Below are 22,909 nucleotides of genomic sequence, written 5' to 3'. Positions count from 1 at the left end.
AAACAGCAGCTCAGGACCCATTGTTTCCAGGAAGCATTATCTAATTAACACTATAGATTTTGCAACCTACGGTTTCTCTTCCCGGCCTCCATTCCCACTCCAGGCACTCCTGTCATTACTGAGCCGAGACCCCTCATGCAGCCAGAGCTCGGCTATTAGAACTATAGATAAAATAAGGACACCCAGCTAGATCTGAATTACAGCTAGACAAGAAGAAGAAGAAGAAGAAGAAGAAGAAGAAGAAGAAGAAGAAGAAGAAGGAGAAGAAGAAGAAAAAGAAGAAGAAGAAGAAGGAGGAGGAGAAGAAGAAGAAGAAGAAGAAGAAGAAGAAGAAGAAGAAGAAGAAGAAGAAGAAGAAGAAGAAGAAGAAGAAGAAGAAAGAAAGATCATTATATATATATATATATATATATGAAAAATGTTTATCTGAAATTTGAATTTAAGTGGGTATCTTAGATTTTTTGTTGTTACTGTTTTTGTTTGCTTTGTCTTTTGCTAAATCTGGCAACCTTATCTGCTATCCATCTTCCTTGTTTATACATCAGAGAAAGAGAAGAAAGATGTCTGTCAAGAGCCAATAAAGAGAGAGGTCACAAACCTGTGCACTAGGGCTCAAACATTCTCTTCGAAGCGCAACCTCTTAAACCTTTACCCAGTCACTTACACTCACTTTTGAACAAGGTCTGTACCTGAGACGAAGGTAAGCAGTTGCTAGAGGAGGCAGGCTGCTGGCAGAGAAAGAGCCCCAGGCTTAGAATCAGACCTGCTTCTCTGTCCCACTGTCCTCTTCTCCTCTCCATGTGGTCACACTGCTTAACTCTTAAAAGCTGCAGGAGTTCCCCCTCTTCTTTTTAAAAAGGTTTTATTTATTTGTTTGAGAGAGAAAGAGAGAGAAGGAGGGGGAGAGGGGCAGCAGGTGAGGGAGAAGCAGACTCCCGGCTGAGCAGGGAGCCCAATGCGGAACTCAATCCCAGGACCCTGAGATCATAACCTGAGCTGAAGGCAGATGCTCAACCACTGAGCCACCCAGGCGCTCCTCCCCACATTCTAATCAACAAATCAGAGATGATTCTATTTACCTTGTAGAGCTGATGGAAGGACTAAATAAAATGCACACGAAAAACACTAAATAAACCTAAGATCCTTGTTATCACAAAGAGACACACTGAGAGAAAAAGAAAAGCATCCTGCAAGAAAGGAAGCAAACTCTAACCATTATACAGAAGCACCACAAAGACTAGCTGTGGACGTAATACAGGCACGAAGAACTCTGCATTCCCTGATAAAACAGAGGTGTCACTTCATTCTGCTATAGCATGGATGTTCGAAATGATGGCTTTGGGGTATCTTGATTAAATATATGATCACATGTATGATTAAATGATTATATTTCACATGTTCTGTTGAAGAAAGCAGCCAAAGTGTCTCATCCAGGCAAATCTAGCTAGGCCCCAGGGCTTCCACATTTGACACAGCCTATCAAGCACCAAGAGAGTTGCTTTAAAAAAAAAAAAAAAAAAACTGGGATCCCTGGGTGGCACAGCGGTTTGGCGCCTGCCTTTGGCCCGGGGCGCGATCCTGGAGACCGGGGATTGAATCCCATGTCGGGCTCCCTGCATGGAGCCTGCTTCTCCCTCTGCCTGTGTCTCTGCCTCTCTGTCTCTCTCTGTGTGACTATCATGAATAAATAAATAAAATCTTTAAAAAAAAAAAACCTATTGAGTACGTACTATGTGCCAAGTACTGTGCTAGTCATATTCCATTCATGAGATTAGAAAGAAACTCTACGTTCCAAGCAAGTGGCTATTATCTCTCTCGTAAATATTTGTTGAATCAATGAAGCAGGTGAATGAGTCCCCGAGGTAAATGCACAAAGTGTTGGAAATGTGAAAAGGACTCAGGATAGACATGTGTGTGGATTAACTCCTCTTAGGATAGGTGAGAGCATAGGGCAGGGAAAAGAAAAGGCACCGGTACATGCATAAAGTGGAGCCCCAAGAGAACTCTGCTCCATCATGGAGGGCACTTAGCATGAGTTACAGGGAAAGTAATATTGTTGGAAGTTTAACTCAGCAATTACATTCATATTATACACTGGAGATGAGACTGATGAACCCGAGGGAAGCCATTTCTTTAGAAATAATATTTAAGTGGCTAATAATAAATGAGCCATTCCTTTTCTGTAATATTTGGAAATAATATGTTCTGTTTTATTTTCCTAACAAATGGCTGGGCCCCATTATCACTCCCATTGTTCTAACCCATGAGGACAGGTGGAGACCTGCCAGGACAGCACACTATGGACTCTTGGAAGACAATTACTTGGAGATTGGGCCCCCTCAGGGGATTCAATGGAAGTGTGAGAACATCAGACACTTTGGAGGGAGTGCCATCCAAAGTGGTGTCAAGGGCTTGCCTAGACCCGAAGAAATGGGAGGACACCCCTCCTCTGTGTCCCTTCCTCCCCCGAATTCACCCCCTTCCCCCATCACCTCCCCACATGGAGCTATTATATTGATCACTTTAAACTGGTTTAATAGGTTTTACGGGCAAAACTGATCATCTTATTATGAGTTACCATATTGTTTTATGGGATAAATGCTCCCCCCTTTTTTTCTCCAGATTTCAGTATTAGCCTTTGTTTTAAAGAATAATCTTAAAATTATACTTATGCAAGTAAGTAGCATAAGTGAGAGTTACATGCAGCTATGAGCTGAGTGGGGGTCTTGATGGTGTGCAGACGGGCTGCAGTGAGTAGGACATCACAGCCAGGACGAGGAGGGCTGACCCAATAAAATAAATCCCATCAGTCAAATTCCCTATTGACCTGTTAGTCATGCCTTAATGTGGCCCATCACACAGATGTACATGAGATGAGGTGGTTGGAGAGCTGGGGGTTGGGGACCATCAAAGAGATGACAGACATGGGCTCATCCTCAGGAAATTCATTTTCCACACTGGACAAAAGCCATGAAGGCACAAAGCTAACAGAAGTGCATGGACAACATCACAGCAGAGTAGGGCCAGCACAGGAGAAGGTCTCTGTGTGAGCACTGAGGCCTGGCTACCTGTGCAAAATGCAAAGCCAGCGAAAGCAGCTCCTCCAGAGCTAGGAGTCCACCCTGACGCTGAAATCAATGCTTCAAAAGGCAGGATCTCACTTGTGCTGACTTGAAATCTTAAGGAAATTTTATCTAAAAGGGTTTTTAGAGATCAGATCATTTAATCATTCATTGGAACTGATGGCGGGCAAAAGGGTAAAAGGAAGGTGATTATCTTGTCCCAAGCTCTTAAAGCGTTACCTGATCCTCACACAAGTCTATGAGGCCAAAGGCATGATCATTGTGCACATCACCTGCCCAAGTTGCACAGCTAGCATGTGGGCAAGGGACCCAGGGCCGTCTCCCCAGTGCACAGGCTCTTTCCTTGCTGCTTCAGACCTCGACAGGTGAGGATGGCAGGGGCCTGTCCAAGGGACGGGATGGAGCAGCCTGGCCTGGCGAGGCCCAGGGCCCTAGGCCGATCCCAGCACACCTCCCACGTTACAGCTACTTCTCACGTGGTCTCCAAAGTGCCTACACTGCATTTCAACCAAAGTCCAAAGCTGGTTGGGAATCAAAGGCCCCAGTACATCAAGTCAACAGTTAGACGTGGACTATGATCTCTTTTCAAGGAAATTTCAGATACAGATCAAATCAATCCCATCTCGCTATGTTTCTAGCAACTATCCAATTTTTTTGTTGTTGCACCAGAATTTTACTTCAACAGTAAGTAGAAATAAGGATGCCCCTGCCTGAGTCTAGACATATTTCATTAAAGATTTTACAGGTGGCTCTTGAGCTGTGTTTTAAAAGAATGAAGGTTGGTTCAGAAAACATTTTCCCATGCTATATCATGCTTGTTTGTTCATTCTTTTCAGATTAGTAAAGACAATGCTCAGATAACTAGCATGGGTATGAGGAATTACATACTCTGCAATTGAGAATCTAGATTTGAAAGAGCTTTCGTAAGGGTCTTGACAACATATGCAAGAGGGCCTAGCATTTCACCTACAAATCCCCCTACTAAAATTCCTCATCAGGAAAGCAAGTACAAAAAGAGATGTATACTGAATAAAGTTGCATATATTAAAAAGGTATATATAGAAGAATAAAGTTATTTCTCATAGTGCTGTTGATGATAGAGAATGTTCTCCAAACAGGAAATTGATTAAATACATTGTGGTACCTTCATATAATTTGATAATAGGTTACTATTACAATGATACTGTAGATTCATATTTAATGCCACAGAAGGCTATTCAATGGTACGTAATTAAAGAAGAGCCAGGCTATCTAGTACTATGTGTAGCAGGATTCTTTTTAAAAAATTATATATTTCTGCATTTGTATGGTTAAGGTTTGAAGGATATATGCATAAAAGCAGTGTCCCTGAGGTCTGATATTTTGAATAGATTTTTTTCCTTTTTAAATCTTTTAATTTTTCTATAATGATTATGTATTACTTGCATAAGTATAATTTTAAGATTATTCTTTAAAACAAAGGCTAATACTGAAATCTGGAGAAAAAAAGGGGGAGCATTTATCCCATAAAACAATATGGTAACTCATAATAAGATGATCAGTTTTGCCCGTAAAAGCTATTAAACCAGTTTAAAGTGATCAATATAATAGCTCCATGTGGGGAGGTGATGGGGGAAGGGGGTGAATTCGGGGGAGGAAGGGACACAGAGGAGGGGTGTCCTCCCATTTCTTCGGGTCTAGGCAAGCCCTTGACACCACTTTGGATGGCACTCCCTCCAAAGTGTCTGATGTTCTCACACTTCCATTGAATCCCCTGAGGGGGCCCAATCTCCAAGTAATTGTCTTCTCCATCGTTACTTCAAACTCTCCTTCCCAACCCACACCCCATCCCTCCAGGCCTTACCCAATTACCGGGGAGCAGAAGAATGGCTTCTGCCCAGCCAGCACCTGAGATAAGCCATCTGTGGCCACTGCCAATCAACTGGGAAGGGCCATGACTCCCCATACCAACTTCTACTGGGAGGCAGGGGGACATCTCTGGTTTGCAGGCCACTTTTGACTCCAAGACGCCCTAAGCAACATACTTGATATTACTGATGATGTGGGTCCTAACAATGTTCTCTTTTTCCCCTTAGCATCTATTTCAACAGCCTCTTGCTCACAAGCAGCCTTATTCTGCTCCTGACTCTGTCATGGTAACTGTTATGTCTACACAGATACCCATTTCACTCTGATTCTTTGACTTACTGATTCCAAAAGGGTTTGCTGCTCATCAACTAGCCCCTTGTTAGATACAAGGAAGCTATAACAGAAAACAAAGAGTTGCCCCTCTTCCACCTTACAGAGAGCCAACAGTGGGATTTAAAGTTGACCAAAGCAAGCTCCACCACAGAGAAAAGTCAGCCTGGCTGTAAAAAAATGCCACTGGAGGGTAGGGAGGAGGTATGGTGGGAGAGTGAGATAGAACCAGGCAAAGCAGGGGTATGCCAGTGTTAAGAGGCTGGACTTAATCCTGGAAGAGTTTTTCCAGGTGCTGAAGCAGGAAACAGACACAATGAAGGAGAGTGGGGATGATTTGAGTGGTGGCAGCCTGTGGCACATTGGAGGGGGCAGACCAGAGGCAGGGACCAAATCGTCGTTAGAGGGGAGGGGTTCGGTCACTGATGCTTTCAGAGGGGGTATTGGAGAACTGTGATTCTGGCTCAGGACCCAAGAGTCCCACATTTGGCCTTACTAGCCGTGGGCCCTGGGGCACGTTTCTCAGCAACTGTGGGCAGCCCATTTTCCATGGGTGAAACGCACACGATAACCCTGCCCTCAGATGGATCTCACAGGGCTGCTGCAAAGAGCTTTACACTGTAGAGTGCTATACAAATGTTAGCTATTATTATTAAATGACTGAGACAGTATTTGTCAGCAGCTTAGTTCTGCTCAGTTGAACACTGCGCTCTAAACATTTCACCAAATACCAAACAGAACTTTGTTATTTAGGGAAGAGATTCAGGAGCTTTCATGGAACACTGCAAAATCTAAACTGCAGCTAAAAACACAACTATCCCAGCTTCCATGATAAGCATTTTCAATCAGGTGGGGCTGGGGAGCTTCTGGTCACTGGAACCCTTATGCCCATGCCCAGAGCACCCTGCAGTTGCTTGGCTCCAAGAGGGGTCTGGGTGTAGGAAAAGTATAACAGGAGGAGGGTACCCACAGGGCCAAAGCCCATGATCCTGGTCTCCTCTGGGTTTGTTTATCCAGTGGTGTACCCCAAGGGCTCATCTACCCCACAACCAGAGCTGCTACCAGAGACTTTCTGAAGGGTCCAAGTTCCCGACAACTTGCAATCACTAAACCTTGGCCTTGGAAGGATCCTGCGGCAAAACTGCCTCTCTTCCTGTCTACCTTCCACCAACCTGTACTCTTCTTGAGGGCAGGTATTCTTCTCCTAGTATCTGGAAAAGGGCCCAGGATGTAGTCAGCTGTCAGTATGTATGTCAAATCTTGTGTAACGGGATGTTTGGATAGGTAGATGCATGGATGCATGGTGAATCGCTAAATAAATTCTATGGCATTTCAGACCCAATGTCAAATCAAGAAAATACCAATCCATTCCTTCCCCCTTTTCAGATGCAGCCACCTGTTCTTCCAGTTTCTCACTCTTAAAAAAGAAAAATATTCTCCCTGTGACCCTCACCTACCCCAACATCTGCACTCCATCTGCTTCATTCTTCTACCATTTCTGCCTACGAGGAGGCTGTTCTATTAACTCTGAAGTCTGATGTGGCCCAGAAACCTCTTCCCCAGGACACTCCTAAAGAGGAGGAAATGGCTAATGAGTTGGCACCAGTTCTTCCTTGGATAGGGGATGAGAAGTTTCAGGGAGGAGGGGAAAGAACCCTCCGGAAGGGTAATAGAATTCTATTTAAACACCATGTTTTCATTTATGTTTTTCACTAAGCACAAAAGCTCCCCTTTAAGCCCTCATCTCCTGGCGAACAGACTATTCCTGCCCATCTGAGTCACGTATCTCTGGGCAGCCAGACCTTCTGACTCACTGGTGGTTGAAATCTCAGATTCACAATACCACAGAGCTACTAAAAATAGGAACCATGTACCTGGGCCCCAAAATAGGACAGAGACAAACATGGCTCTTAAAAAAAAAAAATACTGCCCTGTTAATGTAAAAATCAAAGCGGGGCTATGATTGTCCTCTTTCAAAGGGTCTTCAAATTTAATAAAACCCCCTTAAATCATTTGGAAATTGGCAGGCTAAATGGACAGATATAATAGATAGAAAGACAGATGGGCAGAGTTGGAATAACTCTGCCTAACACATTCTGGTTGTTTTTATTAGAAAAATCTAGATCTTTAAATTAGCACTGGGTATTTCACAGCAGTGGCAGGGAAATGAAACTTCTCATCCATGCTTGGTGGCGGTTTCTCTCTTGAGAATCAATGTGGCTTAAAATAGTTTGGGAAATTGTCACAGAGAAACAAAGAGGATGCTTAGGGTTTTGTTTTGTTTTGTTTGGAGAAGTTTTTACTCCTTTTCTAGGCTTTTGAGGTCTCCCTATGCTAAAATCTTCCAGCTTTTTTTTCTTACTACTTAAAAACTGCGTGTACTCTAACAGCCTTAGGACCAGCCTTGAGTTGTTTTTTTTTTTTTTTTTCCAGCCTTACGTTTTTGGGGAAAGATATCTATATCACTGCCATACATTCTTTTTGCCAAAAGTTGTGACAACTTACTTCATTCTGAATCTCCACTCTAGAATCTACCATGAGCTTTCACTTGTGCTGCCTTGTGTGACCTCAAAGCAATCTATAATGAGGTCAGGCAGATGTCAGCCCTCTTAGTCTACAAGACAAGACACTGGTGCCAGAGGAGCAAGTGCTCAGAGGGAGCAGGTCACTCAGCAGGCAAATGGCAGATCTGGGTCTCTAACCCAGGATCCCACTCACACATATCGAGCACATGGAAATACATTTGGAAGAAAATAGAGCAGATCGGCTTTCTGGCAATGGGAGGGAACCAATGTGTGGATATCCTGCCCTGGTAGCCTGCTAACCATGGAAAAATGCCTTTCCCTCTTCTTTACCTGCACATCTTTGAACATTTCAGGTCATTTTTAAACTAATAACCTCAACAGAGAGTAGGTGACCTAAAGTAAATTACCTCTGGAGACCATCTTCAAGAGGAAGGAAACAGCTCTGACATAATACATTGCAGCTGTTTGTTTTCACTGGTGTTTTTAATTCCCAACGACTTCCGGCAGGTGGGAGGCTGCAGGCTTGTGGGTGCAGAGCACTGGGTCACGGGACATAAATCATCAGGGCCGCTTGTGGAACACAGAATGAAACTCCAGCAGCCAATCTGAGGCTGCTGGGTGAACAAGAGTAATTCGGGTGGTTACAGTCACACTCTGCCTGCAGGGGCTTCAGATAAGGCTGGGGCCCATGAATGGCCACCACCAGCTCAGAGTATGTGTAAGAGTCCCTGAACTGGGCTTTTGGATGTCTCCACCTTGGGGCATTCACATAGATCTATGAGGGCAGAGATTGAAGAAAGGAGTGGGAGAGGCCCTAGAAATGTAGCTTAGGAACACCAAATGAATTATGAGCTTGTCTTTCCCAAATATACAATGGGAACCCTAAAGTATGACATATCTGTTAAATTTAGGAATACAATTAAATTGTTGAGAGTTGATTACAGCAGGCTTTTGGTATTTGCCATCTTATTAACCCTTGCTATGAAACCTTGAGCTTATTATCTTTGTTTTACAACTAAGGAAACTAAGAGTCAACGAGGTTAGAGAATTATCTGGAAGTCATATAACTAGGAATGAAGTCAGCACCGAACCCTGATGTGTCAGACTTCAAAGCCAAGTTTTGCCTAACAACAGTATAATTCCTCTGCCAGATGGAAATGGAGTCATCCTAATGAACCAACACCATTATTCTCTGGGCCTAGAGTAAGTTCTAGGCCTATGGCAAGCTTTTCCCCTCTTTCAGCTCTCCCCTGTTCTAGCAGCATCATCAGTGTGTGCTAATAAACACCTGCTGAACTGCAGCGGTGCTGGGCGCCTTCATCTGAAGGTGGTCTCCTCTAGAATAGGACAAATTAAGAGTGGCCAAATGGGAGCTCCAATACATCTCCTGCCTTGTATGAATCTTTTTCACGAGTTGGCGTAACCTGAAGGAGAAAAGTTGATAGCAATGGACAAACCCACCTAGCTGAGGTAAATCAAGCTGTTGGGGAGGGAAGCAGTGTTAGAAAGGATCTAGCTCATCTCCCTGCCCTGGGGGCAGTCTTTGAGGAAGATCTTAAATCCCAAGGAGTAGAAAGAATAAGGGTCTAGAAGTCAGAAGACTGGCCCAAATCACCAATGAGTGGAGGCAAGTAACTTAATCTCTCTGAGCCTTGTTTCCTTGTAATGATTTGTGTCCTGACTTTCTCGGGATGCCCTTATAAAAATCTGATAGGGTGACAAGTGCCATTGCACTCTGAACACCAAAGAAGATACCCAAATGTTAGGCATTTCTTCTCAAGGCTCTCTGGGAGAGAGTGAATGGTGTCTTTGCATAATTTATTTCTGTTTATTCACTCTTACTGTTAGAAAGTCTTCCGGATGCCAAATTAAATCTCTCCCTGCAGTGTCCCCTGCAGTTATGACTTCTGAGGTGATGAAGAACACGGGGCCAGAGCCATTCTAACAGCATGGGCTCCTTGCTACTCGAAGGCTATGTAAATTACCTTCGAAAGTGGACTGGATGATACGCTAATGCTTCCAACATTTAGGCAAACATTTTACCTTTCCCTTAGGCCACTAAGGGATGAGAATTACAGGAGAAAAAGAAGGATGCTTGTCTTTCAAATAAGAAGCCTGAGGAAAACCAAGATGAAGAGGAGGCAAGCAAGCTGACTAGTCAGGATGGAAACCTAAGGAGCAGCATGCTGATTCCAGTCCCTGTTGGCATTGCCCAGGGGCCAGCCAGGGCAAGAAGTCAGGCCACAAGTTCTGGAGTCATTCAAGCTCACAGGGACTCCAGCCTGTGGAGTTGGACTTAAAGGTAATTAATTAATTAATTACCTTTAATTAAATGTTGACCTTGTGTAATCATTCAATCCCTCCTAGACTGTTTCCTTATCTACTGGGGGTTTAAATGAGATTCTACAGAACCTCCCATGACCCACAGGAGGGTCACCCTCCATATTGTCACTTTGACCCTCTTGTGTTCGTTCCTCTTTGAAGAACTGGGACAGGAGCAGGTCCAGGAGGATGGCTTCAGGGCTCCTGGGAGGGAAGACTGTCTACACACTGGACTTTCTTCACAGGGTCATTGCTACTTTATTCGTTTTCGCCATGATTTTCTGACTTCAGAATATTTGCTTACGATAAAAAATGTGATATTATTGAAAAACATTAGAAAGAAGAAGGAAATGCTACATAGGCATATCTTACAATTCTGGTTTACTTCTTTCTGGATTTTAAAATATATGTTTTAAATGTAATTGAGATTCTACAGCATGTACATGGTTTTCTGGTATTTCACAAGACATTATAAGATAAGCATCTGGTAATGCTGTTAAAGACTTATCCAAGATATCATTCAGCAGGCACATCTTATTGCTTAGAGGGACCACACCAGTCCCGATCGTCGAATACTTAGGTTGTTTCCAATTTTTCACTTTTGAAAATAACACTGCAATATGATATTTGTACCTAAATCTTTACATATCTATATATTTTCTTCGAGTAGAAGCAGGGCTAAAAGTTATGAATACTTTTCAGGGTCTGAATGCAAACTGCCAAGTTACATTCCAGACAAGTTGACGGAAGCCCTTTCTGTTGGAAGGGCTCAGGAGTTCCTGCTTTGCCCTCACACTCTGCTTCCCTTACTAATTCTGGAGGCAAAACAGGCATTCATTATTGTTTAACTTTTTATCTCAAAATGATTTCAAACTTACAGAAAAGTTGCAAGAGTAGTAAAAGGTACTCTTAGCTACCTGTCACCCAGACTGCTCAATTGTTAGCATTGTATCTTATTTGCTTGATCATTCTCTCTCAATAGATGTAGTATTGTATCTGTAATACATATACATACATAAATATGTACATATATTTTTTTCTTTCTGGGTCATCTGAGAGTAAGTAACAAATGCAATATCCCTTTGCATCTAAATACTTCAGGATATATTTCAAAAGAGCAGTCATTCTCATGTAGCAAAATTAGAAAATTTACATTGATACTGTATCTAAACTGAAGACCTTAAATTTCACCCATCATTCTTTTATTTTCCATTTATTTATTTATTTATTTATTTATTTATTTATTTATTTATTTTAATTGGTGTTCAATTTACCAACATACAGAATAACCCCCAGTGCCCGTCACCCAATCAGTCCCACCCCCCGCCCTCCTCCCCTTCTACCACCCCTAGTTCATTTCCCAGAGTTAGCAGTCTTTACGTTATGTCTCCCTTTCCGATATTTCCCACACATTTCTTCTCCCTTCCCTTATATTCCCTTTCACTATTATTTATATTCCCCACATGAATGAGAACATATAATGTTTGTCCTTCTCCGACTGACTTACTTCACTCAGCATAATACCCTCCAGTTCCATCCACGTTGAAGCAAATGGTGGGTATTTGTCATTTCTAATGGCTGAGGAATATCCCATTGTATACATAAACCACATCTTCTATATCCATTCATCTTTCGATGGACACCGAGGCTCCTTCCACAGTTTGGCTATTGTGGCCATTGCTGCTAGAAACATCACCCATCATTCTTAATAGCCAACCCCCCAATCTATTTCTGCATTCAATTCAAAATCAAGTGCATTACATTTATTTGTCATATCTCTTTAGTGTCCTTTAAATGGAAGGATTCTCTCAGTCTTCCTTTGCCTTTCATGACCGTGACATGTTTTGGAAAGGAAAAGCCAGGATATTTGTAAAATGTCCCTCGATTTGGGGATTTTCTGATGTTTTCTCATGATTAGATTAAGGTTATGCATTCTGGGCAGGAATACACATAAACGATGTTGTATCCATCTCAAGGTATCACAGTGTGGGTACATGATGTGGGCTTGTCCCATTTATGGTGAGCTCAACCTCGATCTCTTGGTATTTGGGCTGCTGCCCTGGAAGGTTACTATTTAATAAGTAATTTCTGGGGAGATACTTTGAGACTATATGAGTATTCTGTTCTTTGTGAAAGGAACACTTGCTGGTTTTAGTGTACATTGGCGATTCTTATTTGAACCAATGGGCTATGGCTGAGTGGTGACTTTCTAATGCCATCATTCCTTTCACATTTGTTAGTTAGCATTTTGTTTCATGGGCAAGCTGTTCTTATTCTTCCCCACTTATTTACTCTTTGAGTTATCTGCATCAGTATGGATTCATGGATTCTTACTTTATTCAATCTGTTAATGTCATTTATTTTGAAGCTCAAATCATCTCAGATTTAGCTCTTTGAACTGGCTCCTATGTCCTTGGACACATCCTTCAGTGGCACTACTTTCTGGCACCAGATATTGCAGGATTCTCTTGTGTTTACTTTGCCTTTGATTTATTTTAGTGGAGAGCACTATTTAGAGACCAAGAACTGGATGCTAGTTTTGCTAATATTCCTGGGGTGTCACTTCTCTGTCCTTCCAGCAACTACAGAGCTAGGAAATATGTGTATATGTGTGTACATATATTTATACAAAGCCATATACTTATATGTAATGTGTATGCACATATATAATGATATTAATATGGAATTTATTTCTAAATTAGAATTTTTATTAGTTATTACTTACATCAAACATTTTCCCAAATGTTTATTAGGAGGATATTGTGTGGATCTTTTGCTCATTTATCTATTATAGTCTTTGTGTTTCTTATTCCTTTGGATATATTTTTAAATATAGAAGGCAAAACACTACATTTGTGGTAAGTACTTTAACAAATTCATTACTTGACTTTCTATTTCTGGTTGTAGAGATTTCCCATTTTTTGAAGTTAGAACTATCATTGACTTTTGTAATTTTTTCCATTGTATTTGAGCTATTAAAGTCCTCCCCAGCTAAAGATCTGATATTCACTTCTATTTTCTTCTTTTTCCATTAATCTATTTAATCAACTTGGAAATTGTGGCAAAACTGTATGAGATGAGGATCTAAATTGCTTTGATATTTTTTCCAAGTAGCTAAACCGTCGTAGCACCTCTTATTATATAATCCTTCCCTTCATCTCTGATTTATCATTGTTGTTTTTAGAAATTGCTTTTGTATCTCCAACTGGCCAGGTGGTTTTTATAGAGGTTTCAGGGTAACTGTTTTTCTCTCCTAATCTCACATAATTTAGAATCTTGGATAAAGAACATTCTGGCTAAGCATGTGGCCTCTGCACTAAAGTAAGGGTCCCTGGATTCAACCCCAGTGCACAGCTTTTGCACCTGTAAAACAGAAATATAATTGTACCTACCTCATAGGTTATTATGAGGATGAAGTGAATCAAAACACTTACAGTGCTTAAAATGGCACTTAGCACATGGAAGAGCCCAATGTTAGTCATTATTACTTTTATTACTGTGCTTCAATGTTAACTCCTGTATTTATTTCTCAGATGGGCAACTGAGGTTCAGAAATGTGTGATGACTGTCCTGACACACCCACCCAACCCTCTCACACTAGCACGAGGAAGGTGGTTCTCTTTTATTTTTTTATTATTTTTTATTTTTTTAAACTTTTTAAAAAAAATTATTTATTTATGATAGTCAGAGAGAGAGGCAGAGACACAGGCAGAGGGAGAAGCAGGCTCCATGCACCGGGAGCCCAATGTGGGATTCCATCCCAGGTCTTCAGGATCACGTCCCGGGCCAAAGGCAGGCGCCAAACCACTGCGCCACCCAGGGATCCCAGTGGTTCTCTTTTACATTCTACTCAGGTAGAGTGCCATTATCTGTGCTTTTAACTTATGCAGATTCTACTATGAGATGGACAGGGATGGAGGGAGGGAAGAAGATCATATGGGTGAACCACCCACCTCTGCACTCCGCATATGTGCGCCCCTCTAGAAGTGGGAAGATACCAACTTAGTCTTTCTTAGCTCCAGTGAGCCTTTCAAAGAGATAGCATCTCACCACACTGGTGGGTTGTGAGTGTTTAAAGATGGGTATTTTTCCAAATAGCATGGCCCCTAAATGCAAACCAACTCCTGTACTTCCAACTGGAGCTCCACTGCCCCGGCAACAGACTTCTCATCTGAATGGAGCGAAACCAGCTGTGGCGGCCTTCCTGAAAAGGCCACTCTGCAGCCTGGTAATTTCCTAAAGGATTTGTAGGGGAATTTTTTTTTTTTTTTTTTTTTTTTTTTTACTATAAAGACCATGACAGTCATGTCCTAGGCACCTAACTGGCACTTTTATACCTTGGGTCTTTCCCCTCTCTAACTCTAACCTCATAAGGTGCATATGACCATATCTTTCCCACACTTAGAGCGTCTTACCATATCCCCATTTTCACTCAACTACATGGCATCTATAGCTAGTGAACATAAATGTTTTCCTTTTCTCAAAATGCCAAAAGCAATATTGATTGATCGATTGATTGAGATTTGAAGAGCCTAGGGTTATAAGGCAGGGTAGGTTATGTGACATGCACAGAACAGGACCACTTACTTGATGCCATCCCCAAAAGCACTATCTATTAATGAGGGTGGGCACCCAGCGACTCCCTGTCTTGATTGGGGGGCCTGGCACTGGCCGATACATTGCTACTACAGATGAGGGGAGGCCTTCCTGATGAGTTAGTTTCTAAACTTGGCTTGAGTACGGCAAACAACCGTTATAATATCAAGACAGCACCTAATTCTAGCTAATATACTACAAAGTTCTATGTGTTTGAAAAATTGTAATAAAGAGTAGAAAATGTTGATGCTCTTATTCCACTAATCAAAACCATTATGAAATTATGCACAGGAAAAGGACAGGATCCTGGTAGAGAAGACGGGTGCATGAGTGCAGTCATGAGAACACTGGTACCCATCAGGGCCAGTGGTGTTCGCACATTCACTGTGGCCAGGGGACCATCAAAAGGAGTGGGACACCACCATACACCAACATGGCTCTCAGGCACTGTCTTCAGCTCCCTGTCACAAAACGAGGAGGTGCTTACAGCAAACTTCATCAATGCCCATCCCGTTGTTGCTCCTGAACAAACCAATTTGAGAGGTAAGAATAGCACAGGGATGACAACAAGCAGGACTGGTTCATGTGCAGAAAACCGCACTTGGTCCCAGTTGAGGCACTGCATTGCTCTTTAGTCATTCTGTGGAGGCTGCGAGGAGTGCTCTTGTCTAGCTGCACTGTCAAAGTGTGTGCTGTAGCTGATTAATAGCACAATAAGGAAGGCAGTCACTAAAGATGACTTTCTAATTGGGATGACACAGTAAAAGCCCCCATCTAGTCATCATTGTTGTACCATACCAAGATGGTAAACAAATGGCCCGAGAACAGACCAAGTGGTGTTTTTTTTTTTTTTTTTTTTGGTCAAGTGGTGTTTATTCACTCTGTTTCCACCTTCCATAAACCTTATCTGTCAAACCACATGCCCACCTAGGTATTTCATATGAAGCTGTTCACGCTGGTTTGAAGACTGCTGAACTGCCTGTGTTCACCTGCGTTCATAACGTCTTTCCTAGGGTGAATGAACAAAAGTAGGCATCTGACAATCTGGCCTGCCTTTGTTGCTCAGGCTGACTACCCCGTACTGTGTGTACTACAAGTGCAAAGTCCATCTCTATCTTCAGCTCATTTCAATGCCCATTCTGGGGACAGAACTAAGTGACAACTGTGGACAAATTAAAAGGAATGAAAATGCTGGAATCATGGGACTTTGCTGCTATGATAACGTCTAAGAATGTACATTAAACCTAGGCACAAAGCTCCACTGGGCAGACACTGTTCGGCGAGGGGTGGGGAACAGAATATCCATGGGACCGTTCTGCTGCCCAGATGCCAAGAAGAAAGAACTAGGCAGAGAATCTTGAGAAATCCGGGACACTTCAATAAACGTCAAAACTCAGGGATGATTGAAGGGGCACCTGATAGCACAGCCAGCATCCTCTCGACACTTCATGCATGGAGAGCAAAGGGGCAAGCAGCCTCGCCTCTTTGACAGATCTAACAAGATTGCTCTTTTGGCTGAGGTGCTATCAAAATTCTCCTCTGCAAAGAACTGGTCTCCTATCTAGGCCATCTGGTAGATGTATTTTCCTAAGGAGTAATTACATGATCTCATCTTTTGAATTAGATATTCAGGATGACAGGCCATAGGTGAAGGAGGAAGGTAAGGTTAAAGGAAGCATCTAAGGGTTTTTCACCAAGATGCCAGGTTTCAGGGATAACCTCACCTACCAGTTCTAGTCATGTTCACTGTCTTCTTGAATTCATCTCCCTTTATGGGTACGTATAAGGAAGCAACTGAACTTTCATCTTGCTTTTGACAATGCAACCCTCCAAGGTCACTATTTTTCATCATCGCCCTCCCTTCCTTCCCAGTCATGCTCCAACCAGCAGTGTCACTGAGTGAACTTCACCAATCAGGTTCATGGGTTCTAAATTCCTGCCCATATCACACAATACTTCTTAGAACTAAGGTCATCCTCATAGTCTGTTAGAAATGGATGGAGTGTGAAGGTCATTTGGTCAAAGTTTATCTTTCTATAGTGGATTGGTTAGCTACAAGGCCTCAGAACTAGCTATTGACAGAATCAGAAAGAAATCTCAGAAATCCTGACTCTACCACTGAACTTCTTTGTATAGAAATAGGAAGAGGGGCAATCCAATTAACTGAATATTTCTGGTTAATCGTATATGCCTGACAATGTGTTCATTTTGGAGTATTTGCAAAGGAAGTGTAAGTACTGTGTGTGCTACAAGTGCAAAGAATTTATTAAGCTCCTGAAAAAAGCAAGAGGAATAGACATCCAACATCCAGGATCTGAGTCTCCAGGGACAGGTCTGGGCTTCCTCTTTTTGTGAATTAAACAAAGTAGAAGCTTACTTATTCCTTCTTATATAAAAATCTGGAGGTAAACAGTACCTACATAATTTATACATGCCAGATGCTGCCAACTCTCCATTGACACATCTCCAGGGTGTGGACCTCCTATCCATGGACCAAGATGGCAGCGAGAGCTCCAGCCATCACATTTTTGGCAGAGGATAAAGAAAGAAACAAACAGTGATAGAAGAAGGGTAGGAATGGCTATTAGAGGGTAATTGATGTCTCTGCCACAGCACTATTGAGGGAATGTTCACCAGATCATGAGCCTCCTGGAGTCCCTGCACTTGCATATTTTTAGAAAGCTTCCTGAAGAGTTGCTCATGCATACCCCTACCTAAGGACAATTAGATTAGATCCCATCTCAGTTACCTTTCAGTCATAAGCCATTCCAAGTGACATGAAATGAAGAAAAATCAATGAAGTATCACATGATGCTGTGTTTCAAGTCCAGTGAGTTGATCGATGTAACCAGGCCTTAAAAAGTGGGTGAAATATGGACTGGGCCCCCAAGACCAAGAACAATGTTAAGAGCTGCAGGTGGTATTCACTGTAGACACACTATGAAGGAAGCTAAGAGGGAGGAGTCATGCCTGATTCAATTTGTGGAAAATCATTACTGGAGTCTCAGGGCAGCAGGGCAGTGACTCTAGGCTGGGTGCCCGGGCCATTTTCAATGAGACCAAGAACCTGCCTCATCCAGGAAGAGGGGCCTGGGGGTCGCTGAGAATCCAGTGTCTTGGAGTTGTAGGAGAGCTCATCAAAATGCTGATGCCGAGGCCCCACATCAGATTTATTTAATCAAATTAAAATTCTCTAACATACAGTATTTATTTTATTTTATTTTATTTTTTACGACTTTATTTATTCATCAGAGACACAGGGAGAGAGAGAGCGAGAGAGGCAGAGACACAGGCAGAGGGAGAAGCAGGCTCCATGCAGGGAGCCCAACGTGGGACTCGATCCTAGGTCTCCAGCATCACACCCTGGTCCAAAGGCAGGCACTAGACTGCCGAGCCACCCGGGTGTCCCTAGTAATGTTTTTAATTTGCAGTTTTTACAAGATTCCCAGGTGATACTTAATGAACACGAGCTCAGAGTTCCCTCTCAGGCAGGACACTCCCTGTGAAAGACATACCATAAGGCCTTCATCCCCTTAATCCCACTCCTGCCCTGCAATGGGCTTCTTTTCTCTAGCATGCTCTCTCCCCTCTTATTTTTAAGAGTCTTATTTTTCTTTTCCTTTTCCTTTCCCTTTTTCTTTTCCTTCCCCCTGCCTCTCTTAATCCATCTCTCAAAATCCCTTCTGAAAAACTTAATGAAAAATAAAGTGCTCCTGAAACACGGCTAAGGTGGAACTCCCTACCCCTAGCCCCTCCCATGTCCTTCTCCCACAGTGACCAGCAGAGGGCGCACAGGGCCGGAGGTCCAAGGGGGTGGAGGGGGGAGGACCCCTGGGAAAGCCAGCTGCAAACCCAGAGTGGGGGCCTGTGTCCTCCTCCTGCCCCCTCCTCCTCCCTGCTCTAGGGAAAGCCTCCTGCTGCTCACGGAGCCCGGGGCACAGTGGCCCTCAGGACGTGACCAGGGCAATGCCACCTTGACCATGCGGCCAGGACTGGCCTTACTCACAAGTGCAGTTGGCAGCTATTACAGGATTTGAAAGGAAGCAGGAAAAAAATCTGTTTGGCTTCAAAAGGGACCAGAGTGAAGCTACCATTTATTGACGGTTCCTCTGGGTGCCAGGCTCTGTGCTGTGTGCCCAATGTGCAGAATATCACTTAATCCCTGGGTTACAAATCATATGGCAGGAGCCCAGAGAGCTTGTGTAATTCACCCTCATCCATATTAATGAGGATCAGGATTTGATGTCTATCAGAGCCCATATTCTTTCCAATAAACCTATGCCATGACCGCCCTCCCTGCCCCCAAATGCAACCACTAGCCAATTACTTGGTAGGGATTATCGGCAAATGTCCTACAGAGTGCCCCATTAGTGAACTCATCTACCATTTTGTGACCAAGTATTCTTACTGCATCAGAGAGTTTAGTGGATAATTTTCCAGTGTGAAAGGAGCTCAGAGGAAATGGGACTGGAGATTAGACAGCATCGGAGGGGGGCAGAGGTTGCTCGGGAAGGGCTTTTGGAGAGGGTGGGTGCTCTGGACCAAAGGTAGCACAAGGCGGGGGAGGCAGAAGGGAGCTGGAGAGGGCAGTGCACTTGCCCACCTCGCAGCACTGCACAAACTTCTCAGATGGCTAAGTGCTCGCAAAAGAGCCCATGCCCAGGTGGAGTTTGAGAACAGACCTGGGTTTAAATCTGTGTGTCCTTGACTCAGTCACTTCACCTCTCTGATTTTCTCATCTGTGGAAATGGAGATGAAGGTTCCCTTCTTGCGGGGTCATGGTGAAGTCCATAACCAAGGTGAAAGTGCCCAGCACAGTGCCGGCATACAATAGGTGTGCAATCGCTTTTCCCTCATGGGTGCATCAGACAGCAGGGCAAAGGCAGAGGCAGGCCACGCAGAGACCCAGCTCAGCTCCCCTGGCCCAGTGCCACCCCCCCCACACCCTACCACACAGGCCCATCAAGCAGGTGATTTATGGAGGCCTGTTTATTTCCATTTCATATTGTTAATGACCTTTGGAGTCTAGCAGCAAGTCTGCCCTATTTCCTACTTCAGACAGAAGAGCAGAACAGAAAAGCAGCTGAAAGCATCAGGATCCTGGCAACGCTCCTTCTCCAACAGGTGCGGGCTGAGGAAGCAGTTTCCCAGGCAGACAGGGCCTCAGTGGCTCTGAGTGGCAGGAGGGGTTGGGAGTGCTGTGCACTCCTCTTGCACATATGAAACTGCCTTGAGCAAACATGGGGACAAATCCAGCATATCGTCCGAGTACATGCTCGGGTGCCCCGGGGCAAAGTTGCTGGGCAATAAGGTCACAGCTAGTCCCTTCCTGGTCCAGAGAAATGACAACATGAAACATGGAAAACCTCCAAAAAGCAAGACTGATAAAGCAACGAACACTTGTCGGACTCCCCCCAAGCGTCCACTGCCCTGTGAGGTGCTTGCATGTCTTGCACAAGGCCGAGGAGGTCCATGGATGTCAGCCCCACCCTTCACTCTTCTGAGGGAAACTGAGGCTACTGTGAGTCACTTTCAAGCATCAGAGCTGGGACTTGCACTCTTATTTTTAGGCTTGGAGAGAAGGATTGACAGTTCTCTGGACACTTGGGTTATATATAGAGCCAACTGGCTTGTTCTCAAATGGAAATGTCCAGACAGACTACACCACCCGGACGCACCAGAGCAATGGAAAGGCCTACCACACAGGAGGCTGAGCGGGAAGGGCTTGGCTCTCAGGTGCTCTTCTGCCACCACCACTCCCCACTCCAAGCTCTCACCCATTCGGCTCTGCTTGGAAACAGGACAAGGTCTGCCCCCACTCGAGACAGAAGGTCCCCAGCCCATCCCTCAGCTCCCAGACACCGTCTGGAGGCTGCCTCCAGAAGCTTGCCTCACCTGACTCCCTGAGCCGACTCACCACAGAGCCCTACTCAGCCTCTGTTAGGCTCACTCTTGTCTTACTGCGGTTCCCCAAGCCTCTGGTGAAGATACCACCTAGGAAAGAGCAGCACAGGAGCCACTGGAAAGTAGGTTGTGAGGTGAGCTGGTTTTCACCAAGCGAAGAGTCTGCTCTCTTCAGGGCCGGAAGGGGGCAGGTTCAGGGCAGAAGGTTCAGCATATGGGGACCCGCAGGGGGAGGCCAGCGTGGGAGGGTGGGTTCTGGGGCTGTAGCCAGCCTCCCTCCGATTTGTTTCCAGGTGGTTCCATGTTCCACCCACCCAGAGCACCCAGTCACCCCCCTGGGTCCCGTCCTTGCTGGCCTGGTCCACCAACGAACCAGGTTCTTGTCTCCCCACTGCCCTTGCCAACAGGAGCTGCGGTGGAGAGCACAAACCCACTCAGCTCCCGAAGAGCAGAGCCCAGCCATGCTGCCACCAATGAAAGCTGCTGGGCTGCCTTTTGTTTTTCTCTGGATGGTGAGCTTAAAGAACAACTTCAAAACTTCAAATTTACTTAGAAATGTGATTTACCAGATTGAGAAGACGCAGCAAGATCTGCCGGAAAAAGAGCTGCAGCTGTGTTTGGCTGTCTTCTGCATGTGCGCGGAGAAAGGGAGAGGGAGCCGGAGGAAGGGGGAAGGGGATGCAGAAGAGCAGTAACATAGTGAGAAAGACTCGAGAGCAGGGCTGGGCCAAAGCTCAGGTGCACGATGTGGACCGTCAGAACTGACAGTCCCATGAGCAACTGAGTTGGAGGTGACAAGCCCTCTGCTGCCTTCTCAGGCTTGTTCTGAGCTCCAATGGGATGGCGCAGTTGGAAGAGATTGGAGACCGTACGTGGAGCATCATGACCAAGAGGGACCACTGGGGCACCTCGTGGTGGCAGGATACATGATCCCTGGAGCTGATGTGCTGCCCCCTTCCCAGCCCTCGGGCAATCCTCAGAGGTTTCTGCATTTAGGAGCACCACTACTACATTCATTAAAAATAGAAACCATCATCAGGGCGGGGGTGGGGGGGGGCTCCAGAACCACCTGTGAGTCACCAGGTTGCACCTCGTGAGCAAGTGGACCTTCCCAGATCCTCAAGCACTGCTCCTTGCACATCCTCGGAGCAGGCATATTTGCACGACAAGTACCCTGCAATGGTAAATGGTATGCACCTACCAGCGTAAGGCAACTCAACAGATTCAATTGATTTCTTTTTTAAAAAGACTATTTATTTGACAGAGAGAGAGAAAGAATAAGCAGGAGGCACAGGCGGAGGGAGAGGGAGAAGCAGGCTCCTCACTGAGTAGGGAGCCCCAAGCAGGACTCGATCCCAGGACCTGAGCCGAGGACAGATGCTTCACTGACTGAGCCACCCAGGGGACCCTGAATTGATTCCTTATAAGAGTCTATAAAGAAATGAGTTTTAGCTATTGAACAAAATATGATGGCTCGGCAGCTACATCTAGTTCTGAGCTCTCTTGCCAAGCTGAGATGCCTCCCGAACGCAGCGGTCCCTCAGAGGTGGGAGTTCTCTGGACGTACACACCCAGGTCCCTCTGCACTATACCTTTGAGGCAGGAACCTGACACCATCACAACATAGTCTGACTTTGCCCTTTTCTGCCTCAGAGTCTTTGCATTAGCTGTTCCTCTGCCTCCAGCGCTCTTCCTCCAGACTGTGACACGGCTAGTTATCTTCCCTCATTCAAGTCGCAGCACCTTCTCAGACAGCCCTCAGCTCCCACCCTGTGATTTCACTTCCTTCTTAGCATCTATCGCAATCTGAAACGACTTGCTTTTTTCGTTGATCTGCACTTCATCGTCTGTTCTCCGCACCCACCCCACACTCACACATAGAGGGAAGCTCTAGCTTACTCACCATGGTATCCCTAGAACCTAGTCGTCCCTGCTGACATCCAGCAGGTGCTCAGTATGTACCAACTCACAAGGACTAATGAATTAATTAACTAATTCATCCATGTCAACACATGGCTAAGTAGTATTGCATTAAATCATCCCATCAGGACTATGAGGTGGCGGGGGGGGGGGGTTGTCCCCATTTTATGGATGGGGAACTAAGGTCCTGACCAACCTTGCTAGCAGTGGGAGACTCCATGGCTCTACTGCCCTCACTGAGGGATGGAAGGCAGAGGCCATCCTGTCCTACCAGGGGACAGAGGAGGGACTGAGGTTCCACAGGCACTTGCTCCTTCCCCCACCACACTCTAGAAACCAGAAAGAGGTCCCCTGGGAAAGGTGGGAGGATTTGAAGAGCCA

General features: G+C 44.6%; 1 protein-coding gene and 1 long non-coding RNA gene across 42 annotated transcripts in view; one reads left to right on the top strand and one right to left on the bottom strand.

Annotated features, from left to right (window-relative positions):
- CACNA1C (calcium voltage-gated channel subunit alpha1 C) overlaps positions 1–22,909 on the bottom strand; it is a 746,135-nt gene that overhangs the window by 369,313 nt on the left and 353,913 nt on the right. The gene's annotated exons all lie outside the window — the stretch shown is intronic.
- Positions 7,874–17,896, top strand: LOC144297459 (uncharacterized). Of its 2 annotated transcripts, XR_013364517.1 has the most exons (5): positions 7,874–8,139; positions 8,807–8,989; positions 9,841–10,088; positions 14,996–15,247; positions 15,636–17,896. It is a non-coding gene; the product is annotated as an uncharacterized LOC144297459 (long non-coding RNA). The 2 variants fall into 2 exon arrangements; XR_013364516.1 differs by lacking the exon at positions 8,807–8,989.

The sequence above is a fragment of the Canis aureus genome, chromosome 25, assembly GCF_053574225.1.
Source record: "Canis aureus isolate CA01 chromosome 25, VMU_Caureus_v.1.0, whole genome shotgun sequence".
Classification (NCBI taxonomy): domain Eukaryota; kingdom Metazoa; phylum Chordata; class Mammalia; order Carnivora; family Canidae; genus Canis; species Canis aureus.
This window is presented reverse-complemented; position numbering and strand designations above follow the sequence as displayed.